The 12,558-nt window shown below is 42.8% G+C and overlaps 1 protein-coding gene across 1 annotated transcript in view; it reads left to right on the top strand.

Moving 5' to 3' along the window:
- Positions 1-12,558, top strand: part of SKAP1 (src kinase associated phosphoprotein 1) — a 280,793-nt gene that overhangs the window by 258,478 nt on the left and 9,757 nt on the right. The gene's annotated exons all lie outside the window — the stretch shown is intronic.

Genomic DNA, 12,558 nt, shown 5'->3' with positions numbered 1-12,558 from the left:
ATAGTGAATCCAACCCCACAAGGGCCAGCTAACTTTATTCTCCTCCTCAGTCATAAAGTTAACTAACCCCTAGCCCCAACTAACCCTCTCACAGTTAGTGTTGTTGATCATAAAAGAATTGGGAAAAAGTAAAAGGATAGATTATCGCAGATCCATCACTAATGTGAAGAAGATTCAGAACTCACAGGCTATTGTTTGAGGGATCTGTAGCATTATCTTTATAAAGAAAGATACACATATTCTATATATGTGAGTTAAGGAAATAGGTTGTCCCTGAAATAACTTCCTAAAAAGTTATTTCTTTATGAGGTCAATCAAACACATTTTTGAAAGAGGCACACCTTGCTCTTTAATTAGTGTGTGATCCCATAAAGGCAAATTGAAAACCCATTGTGTTATTAACCCATCATTTGCCACTTATCTTTATTCTGTCAATGGCCAAGGGTTTGTCTCAATTTGAAATATACCACAAGATCCTTAGGAAACAGACTGGGCTGACTTAATGGTAACTTACAGTGGTTCCAGCAAGTCCCCTTTGAACGAGGACCAAATTCAGACCCCGATCTTTTGCAGTAGAGTGGGGAGCCGGTAAGCCCTGCTGACCGAGATCACAATCTTTTAGTGATTTCTTCCAGAGTCCTAATTCAATGCTATCCTGGTGCCATTCTGGTGCAGCTCCAATACACCAAGAATAAATTGGAAGCAAAGAAGGGAGTGGACATTGGCCTGATTGGTATTTCAAATGCCCGAAAGCAAGGTTTGCCTTGTAATAGAATTTGTGTACATTACCACGCTGGCATTACAGGGGTAATCGAGTTATCCACTCAGGTGTGACCAGGCCTCTGTTTGCCCAGAGCCTGCAGGTGAACAAATTAACTGTTTACATTGTCTGAGGTGCCTGCAGCAGGAGGAGGGGGAGAACAGAGCCAGACTGTCTGCTGGCCTTCTCTCTCGGTCATGATTATTTTGTTTGTTTTGCATGTCTTTTTTGCCTTTGTTAATGGCTTCTCACTGGGGGTCCTTCTCCTCCATTTAGAAGAGGCTGTGTGGTGACTTGCCCTGCAGTACAGAGCTGTCTGCAGTTACCATGGCTGTTGTATTTTTAAGAGATGCCAAAGAACATGGAGAGCCTCCCCTACCTGTTTTTATAACCAGTCCCCCTTCCCCTTCTCCCTCACGGAAAGCTAATATATCAAAATTTGATTCAGGGTTAATGCCTTGCTGCTCTGGTTCTATCTGGTTTCTTTCTCTCTCTTTTGGAAGGTCTTAAGTCTATTTTCATCCCTTACCATTGTTGCACTGCATTTCTCCCCCCAAAAGCTACACCAGCTGCCTCCTTCCTCCACGCTGTTAATCCCTGCATGTCAGAGAAGGAAATGAGAAGCTAGAAACTCAACTGGAGTTTCCCTCATAAAGCTTCATTCCACTTAACGTTGGCTTGGGGAACATTTCGGATTGGATTTACCTTTATTATATCACCTAACTCAATAACAGTCCTTGGACAGGAAGGAACCTTAAAAGGCCACCCAATCCATTCCGTTGCCTCTAAGAAGCACAAATGAAACAATTCAGACAGATAGGAAAGGAGATCCCTCTACCATGAGGTGTTTGTCTATTCAGACCTTCAGTGACTCTTAACCTCCGCAATTTTTTTCTCATATGATCCTAAATTCATTCCACTTTAACCCCAACCGGCTTCCTTTGTTGGAATCAGTTACCCTCTGCAACCTGCCTCTCACACCTGGAGGAAAAGAACTGACCCACATTGAGGTTAGTCCAGAAAAATGGTATCTAGAAATCTTCATGTTACTTTTATCTCTGGCTAATAAAACCTTTGTTGGGCGCCTGGGCGGCTCAGTCAGTTGGGTGTCCAACTTCGGCTCAGGTCATGATCTCACAGTTTGTGGGTTCGAGCCCCACGTCGGGCTCTGTGCTGACAGCTAGCTCAGAGCCTGGAGCCTGTTTCAGATTCTGTGTCTCCCTCTCTCTCTGACCCTCCCCTGCTCACACTGTCTCTCTCTCTCAGAAATAAATAAAATGTAAAAAAAATATATTTTAAATAATAAAAATAAATAAATAAAACCTTTGTTAAGGGAAGAAAGGCCTGCTGGTTTAGGAACCTGGAGAAGTCTATTTCCCCCTAGAAACACAAGACAAGACATAACTGGGGCAGCTCAGCTCACCTCGACTCGTTTCCTCACCCGTAAAATGAGGGAGTTGCGTTGGGTGACCTCTAAGTTTCCTTCCACCTCAAGCATTCCTGTTTGTAAACACGATGAGGCAGACCTCACAAAACTGCTAAAGAAATCCCACACAAAAAATGAATTTTGCCTTAATTATGTATTCAGATTAAACGAATTTAAAAATTGCAATTATTAGCTCTTTTGTTTTGGGCCCTTATAAATGCCTCTGGTTTTCCCCTCTCTCTTTGCATGATAAAAGAAATATGTTGGGGCACCTGAGTGGCTCAGCCAGTTAAGCATCCAGCTCTTGGTTTTCGGTTCAGGTCATGATCTCACGGTTCCGGAGTTTGAGCCCCGCATTGGGCTCTGAGCTGGCAGTGCAGAGCCTGCTGGGGGTCCTCTCTCTCCCTCCCTCTCTGCATCTCCCCTGCTCACTCGCACTCTCTCTCTCTTTCTCTTTCTCTCTCTCAGTCAAAATAAATAAATAAACAAACTTAAAAATATATATTAAAAAAAGAAAAGAAATATGGTGGGAGCAGGTTAAGAACAGGCAGTGGCTTCTGGATGAGGAAGTGGGGTGAGGTGAGGTGGGCGGCTTTATTCCTGGGCACCTGCTGCTCCCTGCTATTCTTAATAGCTGCCTAAATATGACCCAACCTTGACTCCTAGAACAGTAGGGCCAGGAGAGGCTGTTAGGGCCTAAGGTCTTCAGGCAAGAATGATCCCAGAAAGAGAGCTATTTGTCCTTTTTAAAATAAAATCTCCAGAGAGGATGATTGGCTGGACAAAAAAGATACCAAATACCCATCACCTCCCCTATTCTTAAGGAAGCAGGTCAGTAACAGATGTGTTACTTATGTGACCCTGAGCAAAGTCACTCAACCCTCCTAATCTTCAGTCTTCTCATCTGTAAAAATTGGAATAACTTCGTTCATAGAGGTTATGATGCTTGCCCTACAGAGTGTATGTAAAGAAGTGCCTGGCATCCTGGAAATGGCAACTATTATTATATTCATCTCTTTTCCCCTAACAATAAAGTAAACTTCTGGGGTCAATACTGGGTACATACTAGGAGTTCAACAAACTGTTGGTGAAGTGAGAGAGAAAAGCCAGGTAGCCTGTCCTGCCGAGAACTCTTCACAAAAGCACAGAAGCTTCTTACTTGGAAATAGAAAGCCATCTAGTGCAGAGGCCTACATGGAAATCCACCCAACCTTTCCTGGTCTGATAGATTGTGTCACTGACAAAATTGATGGATTGTTCACACTTCTCATCTGATGAGAGGCCAGAGCCATGTATCCAGGCTCTGAAACAGTAACCAACGGGGCGCAGTCTGCAGGACCCCTGCTGACCTCCCCTAACACAGCCATACATTCCTAGGCCCCATGCAGTTTCATGCCTACTTAATTCACCGAGTTCCAATTTGTGTCTTAAAATATATTAAAGGGAGATTTTAATAACGAAGCAGATCTGTGCGTCCAGTGGATGTTCTCTGGGCCCGGATATATTCTGAACAGCTTTTTCTAGTCCAGGAACTGAGCTCCGCTTGCAGCCGACGCAGGGACGCAGCTCAGGCCACAGCGGGGTGTTTAGCGCTCTTCAGTGGCTCCAGATTGTGGCGCTTGTGCAGCTCTCGTCATACGTAACCGATGGCTCCGGAGAGCCTGCCTCTCGTAAATTACTTCCCACGATGCCTGCGACCACCGCAGAATTCAAGTTTGAATAGAGCAGGAAAAAGGTGTTTGAAAGGCCTGTTCACTCAGCTGCATTTTAATTTCCTTTTCAATCTTGTCCCAATTAATTTCACAGAATTAATCTCACAGAAGCAAACTCGGCAGCACTGAGGCTGCGGTTTTAGTGTGGCGGTCGCTCTGCCTGAACATGAAATAGGAGCTAATATAAAAATCCATCTGCTGTGTTTGAAATACACGCCGGCTGCTGCTCAGTCCTGTCTGACATTCCAAACATCAACAGCGGGGAACAGTGATTTGGGGGTTAGTGGCCATCAGTACTTGGCCGGGCTTCAACAACAGGTGTACTCCAAAAATCCATTCAGCCTGGGCACCAGGCATGACAGGGCAGGTGCTGAATCACCCTCCGTGCAGTAACACTGCACCCTGGCTCAGTTCCTTTTATCTGCAGACCCGAAGACCCTTCTGTGGACCAGCACTGCTATGGGCATTTATTTTAAGTGGAAGAAAGGGAAGTACAAAGCCCCTATTTGGATAAGATGCATCACAAGTCCCAACTTTCAGAGAAGTGACTCGCTTGCTGGCTCCTAGGTCTTTCACTAGGGTATCTTCTTTCTAAGGAATAAAGGTGCTTGTTCTGCTACGTAAGAGAACTTCAATAAATGCCCATTTAAAAATTAACCCACCTGGGGGCGCCTGGCTGGCTGGTTCAGTCAGTGGAGCGAAGGACTCATGATCTTAGGGTTGTGAGTTCGAGCCCCACGTTGGGTGTGGAGATTACCTAAAAATTTTAAATTAAAAAAAAAATTAAGCCTCCTATGCTTCAGCAGAATAAGAGAGAAAGAGAGTCTCTTTCTCAGTTGACAGGGTCCCTGAAAGAGATCTTCTATTTAAGGTAAACTGAGTTGGTAGGCCACATCTCTTGGGCTTATTTGGTGTGCCTCAGTTTTTGGCCTTAGGCTCTTCCAAGATTTGCCCAACTGCTTAACCCCATGGCAGTCAGCCTTGAAGCAATGAGTTGGGTACCGCAAAACATTTATATATACATATATATGTGTGTGTATATATATGTATGTATATGTGTGTGTGTGTGTGTGTGTGTGTGTGTGTACATATGGTGGCTTAGCTGGGGTGGGAAGATGTTCTCATGCACCAAACACACCAAGCTTTTGTGGTATTCTCTGCGAGTGCAGTGAACATGGAAACAGAGAGCCTTACAGGCAAAGTTAAGTTTAACATCAAACTCGTAATACTGTCAAGTGGCTTTGGGCCTTCTGAGGATGAGGATAGACTGACTTTGTCACCCTGAGTGAGGGATTGAAACTACTTAAAATTAGGCTGGATCCTAGCTCCAAACCCAGCTCCTTGTAATCTGAATGTAGCAGGTCTGTTCCCGGCACACCTGGGCTGTGCTGCATCTGTTATAATAGGGTTTTTAAAGCCCCATGTTCTCCACCTACTCTCTCAAAGGACTACTTAAAGAACGTAGGCCTCTCCCCTCCCTTGACCCCATCTCCTCCAAAAGAGATTTGTATGTTGTAAAAATTATCTGAATGCAGCTGTACTTCCTCCTCTAAGTGTGCTTAGTTGAATGTGACAACAAGCCTCATAAAAACAGATAAGTTAATTCCTTCAATTGCTTTAAATGAAGGGTTGGGTTTCTTTTTTTTTTTTTTTTTTTGGTTTTTTTTTTTTTTTTTGGGGGGTTTTTAAATTTCAGGGCTCTGAGGGAAAGGAGGTGTTTGGTGACATCTAGTGTCCATTTAGGACTTCCTCAGGCACCATTACCCTCAGCCTGGCTGAGTGGGGGGATGGGCGGGTTATTTGGGAGGTAATGCAGGGGTAGTAAGTGGGGAGAATACAGGCCTGGGGCGCAGGCTGCCCAAACAGTGTGATGAAACTGATCAATGACTGTCAAAGAGCAATTATTCACCTCTGACCTAACCAAAGGGGGCGAGTGAGGGGGATACCATCGGAAAATATCTTTCCTTATTTATGATGATATGAAAGAGAAGCAGAACCTGTCCCCACTACCCCATTTCATGTTAACAAGCAGGTCAACACTGTGCTGTGATGACGAAGATGATGATGATGATGGTGTTTTCTCTCATTAATAACCCCAATGGGAGTCTATAGAGTTAGGAGGATGGGAATGGGATTTGGGGTCAGCTGGAAGGCAACGGTCACACACCGGTCAGATTCAGTAGAGCCCATTCCTCTCCCCCAGACAGGAACCAATCGTCTAGAACAAACCCTGGCAGCCTCATTCCTTCCAGGTAATTTTTATAAATGAGGGGACACCCATTCCAAGAGAGGACAAAAGGGAGAGGATGCCTGTGTGTGTGTGTGTGTGTGTGTGCATATGCGTGCATATAAACCTGCTAACAAGAGCCCCAATTGCATATCAACCCTGTCCTCCAAAGTCTGGCCATTCATTGTAAAACCCATTTTTTAAAGAGAGAATAAGATTGGCATTTTCCACTTTACTCACTTTACTCTTAAACCGTTGTCCTGGACAGGAGCCTTTACTTTCTACACCGACACACACACACAGACATGCACGTGCATGCACGCACACACACACACACACACACACACACCTTTCAGTCAGGTGGAAAGTCCCAAATCAGATAATTCACTATGAGGCCCAGACAGAAATGTTTACCTAGAACCATATAAGCCATGGCAGGGTTAGGTTAATGCCCAGAATCGCCTGATGCTTTACAAACTCCGGTGTAAAAAAATTCCAGCCATTTATTTTGCAGTGAATTTATAACAAATGCTGTTAAAGGCTTCGTCTTTTGACAGAGGTAATAATAAATTCACTGTTAAAGACGGTAGTTTAATTCCTTATACCTCCAATACTGCACAGAATAAACCATATTCATCACTGAGTAATTTTTTACCACATAAATCTTTAAAACTAACCGGTGAAGGCTGTTGAGACTGAAATATTGTGAATTTATTAGATATGCCCATGTAGTATTGGATTCAGAGGTTTCCATTCGAATACATTATGGGGAAAATTTGTGTCTTTAACTGTGACATTCCCTCCATTTCCCACTGCCAGTATTATAACAAGCGTCTCCTCCAGAGTCAACTGCACGTTTATTAGACAGAGATTTAGTAATAAACTCCTCACTAATCTGCCAAAGAGGCTGGATGACATTTCGGTGAGATGCTCTATTTAAAAGGAGTCGCAAAAGCTTTGTTTCTGTGTAATTATTTTCTCAAAAGGAGCTCAGCCTCCCCAGACCTCTGCCTGCCAGTGTTTCTTGGTAGTATATGGATCCGGCTTTCCAACCAAACTAGCAAAATATTAAAAGCCAATTATAACCTCATTGCAAACATACAGGGCAGTAACTTCCAAGCAGTTTATAGGATTAAGGAGGGGGGGAGCTTGGGGCAATTGGTGAGAACACAGAAAAGCTGAAATTAGCAGACACTGCCAGACGTACAGTATTTAGGGGCTAATAAAAAGATTATATTGATCCTCAAACTAGAAATAATAGACAACAGTTTCAGAAAACTTGCTATTTAAAAACTTTCATCTTGACATACGACACATTAAAGATACAATTAAATCCTCAGATCTGAGCAAAAATCCTTTTACTCTACCATATTAATTTTGAGCGAAAATTCTGTGCCTGGTAGATGTTGCTATTCTGAACCTTTCTCATGATTTGCTAGTGAAGTGACATTTAAACTAACCAATTGATTATATCAAATTGTAATGCCCTCTCCAGTTTCATTAAGGAAACATTAATATTGCCAGAATGAAAAATATTTTTTTCATTTAGATGCAGAAATGTGCATCGTTTTGTTTTAGGCTTTTTTTTTTTTTTTTTGGTTTTGTTTTGTTTTGTTTTTTTAGCAAAGACCTTCGGCAGTTTCTCTGTTCCCACTAATATTCTGCATTTTGGGAAGAGTTCCAGATACTAAAACTTCCAAGGAGCATTGTGAACTTTAAGATTCTTTTTTAATAAAATCAAATCAAATAGGTTTTTAACTGTTAAACAAAGGAGAAAAATCTCTTGGCAGAGCAAGACTGCAGCCCATCAGAATAATTGTTAAAAGACAGAACCCGGCTAGAAAGATAAGCATAATACCAGCAATTAATATTCAGCATTTCACATTATAGTCAAGAGGATGTGTTTTTCTTTGTGATGTGGCTCATAAGCTGAGAGTGTTTGGAGCCAGACTCTGAGCTCTGTCTTCTTTTTTGTGCACGAGGATTAAGGAGGGGGGAAAAAACCGGCAACAACAATCCTACTCCATCTGTAAATGAACAAACATCTTGATTTTATAGCTATTTGCTTTGTAAAACTGAGGAATGAAACAAAAATTACTGGATGCCTAAGTAACACTTTAATTCCAAATTCATTTACGCTGTAGCTATGTAGTTGTCACAAACCATAATGCAGTATTTAATTAAAATAACAGAAGTGCATCTAGATATGTCCTGGGGTAGCTATCACCAAATTATAGTCTATGCCACCCGTATTTTATTTATGAAATGGCAGATTCTAAGGTGCAACTAGGCTGATACAACAGCATAAACATTTTTAAACCTGCACTCTTATAAAAGCTCTTTTTTTTTTTCCTGCTGTGTCTTTAAATATTTTCCTCCTATCGTTCCGGGTTTTTTAGTGGGATTGTTTTGATGTCGATAAAGATCTCGCTTTCTAACTCTTGCTCTTCAACTATTGACCTCCTGAGTCTTCTGGCTGTGAAGTCCCCCGTCTGTTGTCATGGAAAGGCATGAGTTTTCACTGGAGCGGCAGCAAGCATGGGACATCTTAGCAGAACTTGGACGTGGATTCCAGGAGGGTAGGAAAAAAAAAAAAGCAAACCCCTTTTCAGGCTCTGTATGCTTGTTCCCATACAATCTTCCTTGCACCTTTTTTTTCCACCTATAAATACCCATTATAGTTTACACACTTGCTTGCTCTACTTTGTGAATGTTCACATGCAGACAGACTGCTCCTTTTCATAAACGCATAGCATCTATCTTACACGCGCCCACCATCTATCTCCTCGTTCACATTGGCTGTCCCATCCACCTCCTTGTCTGCAGAATTATGTTCAGCAAGGTCCCGATTTATAGGAAATAAATAACGAAAATGGAACGGACTGGGAAAGATAATCGAAACATTCAAATTGTTATTTTTCACTGTACTTTCCACAAACACAGCATCTGTAAACACCTAGCAAAGGTGCTGGCCGATACCTAAAACACAGTGCCTTATGGAACATTCTGAGCGGGAGGGTTTCTGCATTGTATCTTTCCTGTTCTGTCTCTCTCTTTCTTGCCTTTTGGTGCTCCAAGATCTCACCATTTTTAAAGGGCAAATGACACCGTGCTGTTATTTTCATTCTTTCTGCTTCTTATTTATCCTCCCTCTAACGACAAGTTTTTGTCATCATTTATCCTCTATAAGACAATACTAAGCATTTTAAAACAGAAACAATCATTGCAATCACCTTTTTAAAGAAAATAGCCCTTGCAATTGCTGTGTAAAGATATTCCAATAATGCTATCCTCGGATCACAGCCTGATCCTACAGTAAAGGTCTTTTTGGAGAGAGTGTTTCTTATACACACTTGTAATTATTTTAGCCCCTTTCACAGGTCACATAGAAAGTTAATTTCAATCGCTGCTAATTTCCGTCCAACAAGAGTGCGGTACTTTCAACCACCCAAAATAATTGGATTCAAAACAAATTTAGGAAATTGAGTGTGTTAGAAAGCAAATAAAAATATCCTTTTGGTAAGGAGGAGGGCGAAAGTAGTAAAAATGGCCTTTTTTCCCCCTCCCTTCTTTCCCCTTCACAACTTTGCCATTAAAGTTGCACCTACAGCTAGAAGTTTGTCCGTGAAAAATGGTCATTTTGTTTCTCTGCTCAAAGAATGTTATTAAAATGCTAATTTAAAAGAAAAAGGAGTTAAATATCTAGCGATGGTGCATTCTAATTGCAACCATAATGAGCTCTCTAAATGTGCGTGCCCCTGACACACACAGAGCATAAACAGCAGTAAACAGATCATTAGTACCCGCGTTCATTTATTCTGGCGACCTTACCATGACCCCACCGAGGGTAGGGTGAAAAGCAGGTGGATCTGGCTGTGACACCCCCTAGAGGGATCCAGGAAATGAAGCTATAAGCGGTTGTCATGGAAACGCCTATGTGTGCAGATGATGTAACACACCGACAGGCTGTAGGGCTCCGCAACTGGGACGTTGCCTTTCCCTCGCCGGAACAATCTTGAGGATTAAATTATTCATTTCTTTAATTCACAAAGCAAAAGGAATCCTAATTTTCTTGGTGATGTGCAACCCTCTCTCATTTGTCTAAGGTCTGGAACATGGTGACTTGCCATCCCCTCTTTCTCCGAAAGCTACCCTAGCTATCTACCTCCTCGCCCCAAGTCACTGAATCTGCCAGAATCAAGTGGGGGAAAGGCAGAAAGCTGATGCTCAACATCTGTCCTTAAAGAGAGAAAACCTAAGGTTTTAAGCTGAAATTAATAAAATGGACAGCGTCCCTTTCTGGTGAGGGCATTCAGTTGAGCAGGGACCGAGAGTGTACCTATCCTGAACAAGATGGTTTTGTTTGGAGCAGGGCAGAGTTTAGCCAATACTCCATTCAGACAGAGAGCATAAAGCAGAGAAGGCACCAGCCCCAAATGAGCACATCACCCTCGCAAGGTGCAAGAAAAAGAGATAAGAGAAAACAAGCATCTGCTCACCCCCTCCCATGTCCAATTGAGGGAATCGAGATTAATAAAAATAATTCTTTGGAGAATGATTCCACTCTATCCTACCCTGCTTTGTACCAAACAACCTCAATAACCTTACGGCAATCGTGGAATAACGTTTCTTCTTTTTTTTTAAGAAAGCAGAAAAGACAATCTCTGGAAATTATTTTAAAATAAAAAATATCCTGGCCTGCGCCTCCCCCCCCACCCCCCCTCCCCATTGCACTTTAGATGAACCTGTGATATTGTAGCAATGGCCCTTGAAGTGCAGTGGGGAGGTGATTTAGGAGAATATTAAAGGCAATGTGGAGATTCAAGGCGCCTCTCTCAGGGAGATCTGGAGAAATACGCAGCACAGATGGGCCGAGCAGATTAAACATTTCCGTCACATTGTTTCCAAATTGTGTTGTGGTGCCTGAGGCTGGTACTGCGGTCAGAGCAAAACAGAGCTGTGCGGAGCTGCTAGCTGCAGTTTATGGAATACATATTAATACGCTGGTCTCACATGGTATCACAATTCTATCAGCTCCAAAAGGCTGCCGTCTCTATTGTTCCTGAATTCTGCACTTGGCACCTTGTTTTCTCCCATCTGCAAAGTGTTTACCTTCCCTTTATCCTTCCTCTCTTTTAGGCAAAGTTCAAGTCGTGTGTGTCTTTCTCATTTCTCTTCTCACCTTCCCTCTTACCTTCACAGCTTACGATTTTTCTGTCGTGCACACTCTGTGTTTTGCACACCCTGTCACCACCAGCAATGTCCAGTCTGTGCACGCGGTCCCGCATACGAGCCTGGCCTCGATGTGATCCTTATCCACTCACACCCAGTTTAGGACATGAGCTCCAGACTTGCGGCTGAATTTCCCCCTTGCACTCCAGTGCTCTTGGACCCTCTGTCTAGCTGACACAGTCCTCCCCAGAACACCAACTCTCAGATGTACAGTCGTCACCTGTGCCGCCCGCATGCTGTCGCTGACCACCCAACCTTTCTGCACCCCCTTTCTCACACTCACATACCTTTCCCTCCTCCTCAGTCCAGGCCCATCAACCTCCAAGTTAGCAAATTCCATGAAATGTAACAATAAATAAAACTGGTTCAATTGAGACAAATTTAATGATTCATTCTTATGATTTATAGACCAAAACTCTGAATAATGGAAAGAGAAAGTGACTGCCAAGAACTTAAAACATGGTGTGAAACAGCCCAGGAGGCAGCCAAGCTACCCAAGGTTTCAGCCGAGCACTTAGCACTCGGGTCCTCTGACAGCTTCCAGCGTCACAAACCCCACCATCCACCCGACTGACCACTTCCTTTTTCCTTCGGCACAATCTCTCCACAAAATCTCTTCTACTGAAAAGCAGGCACCTGCTTGTCTTTGGTGAACGATCCCTGTCCCCCGCCTTGCTTTCCTCAGCAGTTGGAAGGGCGCTGAGTTAGAGCCCTCAATTTATTTAATAATTTATGACCTCCTCAGAAAGCATTAAATTTCCAAAGCTGAATTTTAGGAGTAGAGAAACTGAGGGCCAATCCAAGAGTAAAAATACGATGTTTTTGGCTGACCATGGAATATTACAATCTACTCTGCTCAGGAATTCGAATTTCCCATCTTTACTAATGATGATGTCGGATGCACCAGTACTGATAAGAGAAATAAGCAATCATAAACCAATAATTCCGTGATTGATTGGCCCTTCCCATACATATATCAAGCATCTATCGATCTTTCATGTCAGGGGCTGACTGATTGTTCTCTTGAAGAGGAATTCTCTTATTTACAAGCACTGATACAGTGAACTTTGATGGTTAAAAGAGCAAAATGTGAGACATATTCTGAGAATCTTGTTCCGTGGAGGCTTATTGAAGCCCAATTCAATGTGAACAGAGAACATTTCTGTGAGGAACATTCTCAGGGTAGACTGTGGCAAGCAGC

This window comes from Hyaena hyaena, unplaced genomic scaffold (assembly GCF_003009895.1).
Source record: "Hyaena hyaena isolate Hyena2069 unplaced genomic scaffold, ASM300989v1 scaffold_29, whole genome shotgun sequence".
Classification (NCBI taxonomy): domain Eukaryota; kingdom Metazoa; phylum Chordata; class Mammalia; order Carnivora; family Hyaenidae; genus Hyaena; species Hyaena hyaena.
This window is presented reverse-complemented; position numbering and strand designations above follow the sequence as displayed.